General features: G+C 49.8%; 1 long non-coding RNA gene across 1 annotated transcript; it reads left to right on the top strand.

Moving 5' to 3' along the window:
- The first annotated feature begins 499 nt into the window (after positions 1 to 499).
- On the top strand, positions 500 to 5,276 carry LOC136402845 (uncharacterized). Its single transcript, XR_010751048.1, has 4 exons — positions 500 to 609; positions 1,020 to 1,114; positions 4,419 to 4,556; positions 5,068 to 5,276. It is a non-coding gene; the product is annotated as an uncharacterized lncRNA (long non-coding RNA).
- Positions 5,277 to 7,792: the final 2,516 nt, after the last annotated feature.

Below are 7,792 nucleotides of genomic sequence, written 5' to 3'. Positions count from 1 at the left end.
GGATCTGGCTCGCAGACAAATCTTCAATAAAAAACAAATTAATTTTAAAAATGCAAAACATTCTCATGTATTACAATCCATTCATTTCCTAGTTGTTGGTGGCTGGAGCCAATCACAGCTGTTCTCCGGGACAACACCAAATCTTTATTGGATAATGCGTAACGTACAAGGGTCGTTGTATGGCTCTCATGGAATTACATTTTAAAATATGTGGTGTTCATGGCTCTCTCAGCCAAAAAGCTTCCCGACCCCTGGCCTAGGGCTTAGTTTAAGACTAAGCTCTTCCCCTCACCCTTGACTGTTGCATGGTGGGAGTGGTGCACTCTTTTGAGGATTCCTGTTTATGCCTCAGAGGTGTGACTTTGTATAGGAGACTTCCTTATTTGCATAGGGCTCTGCACTATATAGTAAAGCAGACCGGGGGCTTTGCTTTTGCTGTGGCTTGCCATCAGCTTGCAGAGGCCTCCCATCCCATCCTTTTTTCTCTTTCAGTCTATCTCTTCATTCCGCACCGTTCTCACTCAGGACCTGGACCATTACTAGCTGCGCTGGTTCACGGCAGAAAAGCACCGATTTCAGATGTTTACCCTTTGGTTGGGAATGAGAAGTGTAAACGGTCTGTATTTGCTGTAACACCAGGTGGCTGAGGCCAAGCGGGTTCACATTGGGTTCGGGCGGAGTAAGGAACTGGGAAACCGGCACCGGAAATGCTAGGCAAGGGCGGAGCAGCAACCAGGCAGGGAAACAGCTTCCCTGGAGGCAGGTGAGCAAAGAGCGCTTGCTCGGCTCACAGGCGAACAGGATACGCCCCCTGCGGGCGGTGAACAGCGATCTGCAGGAAACTGCTGTACACAGAGTATCCTAACACGTGTCTCTGCCACGTGCTCAGGCACTCAATCAAACCAAGTGCAAAGGTGAGCCTAACACAGGTGTTTTCCCTACACTTGGTTACAGAAGATAAGATTTTGTCATTTACTAGATGACTGTAAACTGTTTGGTCATTTAACTGTCTGTCTCAGTTTCTACATCAAGAAAATAACAGACAGAGAATCCCAGTCCTCACGTCATTGTCGCTTGAATGCTGTGAACATCGAGTTAGAGCCACTGGACGGGGGTGTGAAGCCAGAAGCCATGGCCAGGGCCACTATCACAGCCGCCCGGCCCATGCAGGTTCGCATTGGATTCGGACAGTTGGTAAAGAAACAGCGGAGCCAAAAACTGATGGGCCATAGTCTTTAATTCTAGCTTGCACCCAGCGGGCAAGTAAAAATACACACTGGGCTCCAAAACCCAGTCGCATTCAGTGCTCACAAAGCCACTGACTTATCCGAGTTTCCTAGAATCAAAGGTTTCTAGCTCACCAGACTTATTCACCTCTGTTCCCCATCTCCTTCCTTATCCCAAATACAAACTCTACACAAACTGGCATCTCACTCAGCACTCCGCCATCTTGGCTGCTTCTCCTGGCCTCCTCCATGTGGCCTTTCTCTCCTCTGCTCTCTCTTCTAATGATAATCTCAGGAACCAAGAGCACAAGCTCCCGCTCCGACCCCATTTTATAGTGTAGAAATCCAAACCCTTAATCCAATATACATAATAGGGAAGTCTCTAATACAAAGTCACTTCTCTGAGGCATGATAGGATTGTACCACCTCACACCAAAAAGGGTGGGAAAGGCTTTATCCCAAAACCAAGCCCCAGGCTACAAGAATTCTCAACACACATTAATATCACCTGGGCGACGGCCTCCCTGTGGGCAGCGTAATCTCCAACAAAGTGAGCATAATACATTTTATCTGCCCAACAATCCACCCCTATGCTCACTTTACTACCCACAATCTATCTATATACCACCGGCATCCCTGTGCAAGGAAATTAGAACATTACACAAATTACAACAGCAAAAATAATACAGTTTCAACAATTACAGAGGTACATTTCACCAGTCTCTCAGCACTTAGCCCAAAGCGCAAAATGTCCTCGGCCTTCTTTCTAGCCATGGGAAAAGCTTCCCGGGGCAGGAGAGTGCTTCCAGCAAAGCCACCCCCCACCCCCATCAGGGTATTTCACATTGTCCAAAATCCGTAATCCATAGATCCATCCAACAAAGGAGCCAATGCTCACTCCGGTCGTAGTCCAGGAAATCAGTCCATGCACATGGGGCGTCAGCCACCCCCCTCATCCCTGCCATCCTCACAGGTCTTACACTGTCCCAAAGAGGGGCACATGGCAATGGCAGTCAGCATTTCCATCTCTGCTCCGGAAAGCATGTCTAGCCCTGTGTCCCAAAATTGCAGACCTACCAGGGCCGTAGTAAGTGCTCCTTCCAGCTGGGCTTTCAGCTTCTGGAGACTGAGGATTGCAACTCCAGCCCGATTCTCCTCATCTTCCAAAGAGGAACTGAAAACACCAGCTCCCATTGCCGGGCTCGAGTCCCAGGCTGCCGCCGCCTTCTGCTCCGCAGACCTTGCAGCTCCAGACCCGGCCTCAGCTTCAGCCTCAGCCTCAGCCCCGGCCTCCTGCCGCTGCTGGCTCTCCGCAACATCCAGGGCAATCTGCAACTCACGAACCTCTGAATCCTCCTCCAGCATTTGCTCCATTTCCAGGCGAATCTCACAAACCTGGTTGGCCTCCTCCTCCAGCACTTCCTCCAGCTCCAGGGTCACCATTGGTTTCTCCCGCGTTTGCTCCAGCTCCTTCCGCTGCTCAGTTTGCAGGTCCCGGGCAGCCTCTTCCACAGAGCTCTCGGTTTCCTCACCCATGGCTGTAAAAGTCAGCCAGCCTACGATCCCCAAAAGGACAGCCATGGGGAACCCTAACACTAGCCAGTCCTCTACTCCACCACTCAAAGGCTCCTTGCCGATCTGTATCGAATCCTGCCAACTACGCCAAATGTAAAGCCAGAAGCCACAGCCAGGGCCACTATCACAGCAGCCTTCTGGCCTATGCAGGTTCGCATTGGATTCGGCCAGTCGGTAAAGAAACAGCGGAGCCAAAAACTGGTGGGCCATAGTCTTTAATTCTAGCTTGCACCCGGCGGGCAAGTAAAAATACACACTGGGCTCCAAAACCCAGTCGCATTCAGTGCTCACAAAGCCACTGACTTATCCGAGTTTCCTAGAATCAAAGGTTTCTAGCTCACCAGACTTATTCACCTCTGTTCCCCATCTCCTTCCTTATCCCAAATACAAACTCTACACAAACTGGCATCTCACTCAGCACTCCACCATCTTGGCTGCTTCTCCTGGCCTCCTCCATGTGGCCTTTCTCTCCTCTGCTCTCTCTTCTAATGATAATCTCAGGAACCAAGAGCGCAAGCTCCCGCTCCGACCCCATTTTATAGTGTAGAAATCCAAACCCTTAATCCAATATACATAATAGGGAAGTCTCTAATACAAAGTCACTTCTCTGAGGCATGATTGGATTGTACCACCTCACACCAAAAAGGGTGGGAAAGGCTTTATCCCAAAACCAAGCCCCAGGCTACAAGGATTCTCAACACACATTAATATCACCTGGGCGACGGCCTCCCCGTGGGCAGCATAATCTCCAACAAAGTGAGCATAATACATTTTATCTGCCCAACAGGGGGTGAGTGAGGACCTGGGCTGCGGGGCGGGTCCCGGGGAGCCTGAGTTTGGACGGGGCGGGGCTGTTGTCCTCAGTCCCTGGTCGTCACCAGAGGGGTCTCCTCCTGCCCACGGAGTGGCCGGAAGGGAGAGCACTCTGGGCGGCATCACAGTGCCCTCTCCGTGATGCCCCGGACTCTGGGGCTGAGGGACGGGCTTGGGTAGATTGGGGGTCCCTTGTGCGTGGTGACTGGGGTGTCAGCCCCATCTCAGAGGCAGGTGGGGGCTGGGGCAGGGTATCTGGCAGGTCGGTGGGGAAAGCAGGTAAGCTCAGCTCCCTCACATGATCCCTGCCTGTGGAGAGGACAACCACTCTCCCTGCCATCCCACTGCGGAGGCCTCTCCTGGCATCTGCCCTTAACCACTAACGACTGTCTGCTCTCTGTCCTCACAGGGAGTGGGGACGGGAAAAAAGACACATGATGAGTTGCTTGTCCTCCCTGAGCAGAGTTTAGGTACAGGATTTTCAGGGGCAGCCCAGCCCCATGTCAGAAATTGGGCCAATCAGCTCCAGGAAGCCCCTCGCTGCCCCAGTCTCAGCCCAATAGGAGCCAAGGGCCCTGAGCTGGAGGAGCCTGAGACTTGGAGGATTCGATCCGCAGTGGGGAAACTGAGGCACCCAAGTGGCCTTGAGGAGCCCTGACCAAAGCCAGCTGAGCTGGCAGCAGGACAGAGCTGAGACCAGAGTTCCCCCCCCGAGCCCTGGGATCCTTGGGCCCCTGTTCTCTGGGGGTTGTGAGCCCCACCCGTGCTGACTTCGCCCACCCAAGACTGTGCCTTGTTTTTCAGGTGTCTGGAGGCTCAGTGCCGTCATGTCATTGCGAGAGACCCGAGTCCCCACGACAGGAGACTGCAGCCTGTCTGCTGACAGCATGGACGTGGAGTCTGAGACCCAGTCCCCCCTGGACCCCAGAGCACCCGGAAAGGGTGGGTGGCTTGCAGGCTGATGTAGGTGAAGGAGGCCACCCCCCACTGGTCATGTGGTCTGACCTGTCTTCATCATACCCCCCCCACCCTTCACCCCTGCTTGAGGGTCAGGCTGAGGTCCCGACCGCTCTGGAACAGGTAGGGGGTCGTTTGCCAGTTTGAAGGATAGTAACAGTGATGATGTGCTTCCAGCTTGGCTGTCCCTTGTCTCCTCCGTGTCACCTTAGTCATCAGAGCACACCCTATGGGTATGGCACCCCGAGTCAGTCAGGGGAGGACCCTGAGTGTAGGGAGGCCTCATGTGCCGGCACCACCCCCCCTGGAGAGCAGCAGAGCCCGGCCTGAACACAGGTGTGTCCTTGACACCTCCACAGCCAGGTGCCCACACTGTCACCAGCCAGTCCCCACAAGCTGTCCGATACGTGGGGGCGGGCGGGTGGGGGACAAAAGAGGGGGGTCAGCTCCCCATGGCCGCTGTCCACAGTTACTACAGACTCTTGTTCCCTCACAGTCTGGAGGCCAAGAGCCCAAGACCTCAGCGTCACGCAGCTGCGCTCCCTCCGGGGTCTCCCAGGACGACCCCTCCGGCCCTCCTGCTGGCTGAGTCCCAGAGCCGTCCCTCCTGTCTGTGCCTCTGTCCTGTGAAGGCTGTTTCCCCAGCTGCACTGCCTCCTTCTTCAGTGTTGTTATGGTCCTGCTGTCCTCACGCTGTTTCATAAAGCTTTGTACTGAATAAAGCCGTCCCTTTCACTGCATCCCAAATTGTAGGTTCCAGTTGGTTGGTGTTAGATTATTGCCAACAGCATGGGTTGACAAATATGCAGATCTGGGGACGATGGAGTAGGGAAGTGGTTCTCAAAGTGTGTGCCAGGGTGCACTGGTGCGCCCTATGGTATTCCAAAGAAATATGTGCCTGTTGGGGATCAAAAAACCAACAGGGTTTTTGGAGTTTATATTTTTGGGGGACAGAGGTGTGGGGAATTGGCTGTAAGCTGACAGTCTGCCCAACTCCCCACTTCATTTGCCTGATTAGGTTGCAAAAGACTGTTAAGTTGTGGTGCTGAATTGTTTAAACTACCCCCCATGTTCCCTGGAAATACTGGAGGCAAGTTTCTTCTATCCTTTGTTTGGTGTAAAGTTAAGATGATATGTATGGTGGGGGCTTTCTGCATCAACACAATTAAGAGTAAAAAGAGAGGAATTATTCTTCAATGTATTTATGAGGAAATGAGAGTTTGCCTTTCAACTATATGCCCAAACATTGAAGAAATCGCTAGGACACATCAGGCTCATGTTTCTCATAAACACAAGAATGAAAAAACTTACATTCACACTAGGACCTGCCGAATTTACTAAATCTTACTAAGAATGTATTATATATATAAGCATCAATAATCAGTTTTTTTTCGTTGTGAAACCTTAGTTGTTCATTGATTACTTTCTCATATGTGCCTTGCCCGTGGGCCTCAGCAGACTGAATAACCCCTTGCTCGAGCCAGTGACCTTGGGTCCAAGCTGGTGAGCTTTTGCTCAGACCAGATGAGCCTTTGTTCAAGCTGGCGACCTCAGGGTCTTGAACCTGGGTCCTCCACATCCCAGTCCGATGCTCTAATACACTGCGCCACTGCCTGGTCAGGCAACTTTTTGTTGTTTTTTAATTTTTAACCCCTCTTTTTTACAAATTCTAAAAAGCATAACTTAAAAAATGTAACATAAAAATGTTTCTTAATGTCAGAATAAATTTAATTTTGTCATTTTTTTAATTACCACAAAGGCATGCTTGAACTTTATATTTTTCTTTAATATTTGACTTAATTATGACATATTTCTCAGAAATTTGTATATAGTGCACCTACAATTATTTTGTAGGATTTTAAATGCACCCCGACTTCAGAAAGTTTGAAAACCACTGCCCTAGGGTTTCCTTTTGTTTTCTTCATTTTGTTGTTTTTTAATTTTTAACCCCTCTTTTTTACAAATTCTAAAAAGCATAACTTAAAAAATGTAACATAAAAATGTTTCTTAATGTCAGAATAAATTTAATTTTGTCATTTTTTTTAATTACCACAAAGGCATGCTTGGAACTTTATATTTTTCTTTAATATTTGACTTAATTATGACATATTTCTCAGAAATTTGTATATAGTGCACCTACAATTATTTGTAGGATTTTAAATGCACCCCGACTTCAGAAAGTTTGAAAACCACTGCCCTAGGGTTTCCTTTTGTTTTCTTCATTTTGAAAACGTTTCTTTGTGATGTTTGTTTTGTTTTGTTTTTATTGAGAGACAGACAGGCAGGAAGGGAGAGAGATGTGAAGCATCGAACTCATAGTTGCATCACTTTAGGTTGTTCATTGATTGTTTCTCTATGTGCCTTGACCAGAGGGGGAGGGGCCCCAGCCGAGCCACAGACCCTTGCTCGAGTTAGCAAACTTGGGCTTCAATGTATCAGCGTTTGCACTCAAGAAGCCAGTGACCATGGGGTCATGTCTGTGACCCCACGCTCCTAGCGGCACACTGCGCTCAAGTTTGCTGGGCCCGTGTCAAGACCGCCACCCCCGGGGTCTCAAACCCAGATCCTCTGCATCCCAGGTCGAAGCTCTATCCACTGTGCCACCACCAGTCAGGTGTCTGTATGAGTTCTTGTCATTTTAGATAATTCACAAACTCTCTTCTGTGTAACTGTGTCTACAATATTTTTCTTTGAAGAGAAACCTTGATCTACATGGAATTAAATCTATCAATTTCTTTACCTTCTCCTCTCTCTGTCTCTGTCTCTCTCTCTTTTTCTTCCCCTCCCACAGCCATGGCCCCATTGGTCCAGCGCAACTGCCCCTGGCTCTGAGGAGTCCTCCATCTCAGGTGCTAAAAATAGCTCAGTTGTAAACATAGCTACAGATGGGCAGAGCATCAGCCCCAGATGGGGTTGCTGGTGTGGATCCCCAAATCTCTGGATCCCCATTGGGGCACATGCAGGCACTGTCTATCTCCCTCCTCTCACTTAAAAAAAAAGCAATCACTCTTCAATCTTATCCCCACCCCACCCCAGGTACTGGAACACACAAACCTACCTCTGTCCCTATGGGTTCACTGATTCCAGACATTTCACAGACCTGGAATCGTGCAGCAGGTGGCCCTTTCTGCCTGGCTTCCTTCACAGGGGACAGATTTTGCAAGGCGCACCCATGTTGCACTGTGTGAGGCTTGGTTCATGTTTTGGTTGTATTGATAATG

The sequence above is a fragment of the Saccopteryx leptura genome, chromosome 1 (genome assembly GCF_036850995.1).
Source record: "Saccopteryx leptura isolate mSacLep1 chromosome 1, mSacLep1_pri_phased_curated, whole genome shotgun sequence".
Classification (NCBI taxonomy): Eukaryota; Metazoa; Chordata; class Mammalia; order Chiroptera; family Emballonuridae; genus Saccopteryx; species Saccopteryx leptura.
This window is presented reverse-complemented; position numbering and strand designations above follow the sequence as displayed.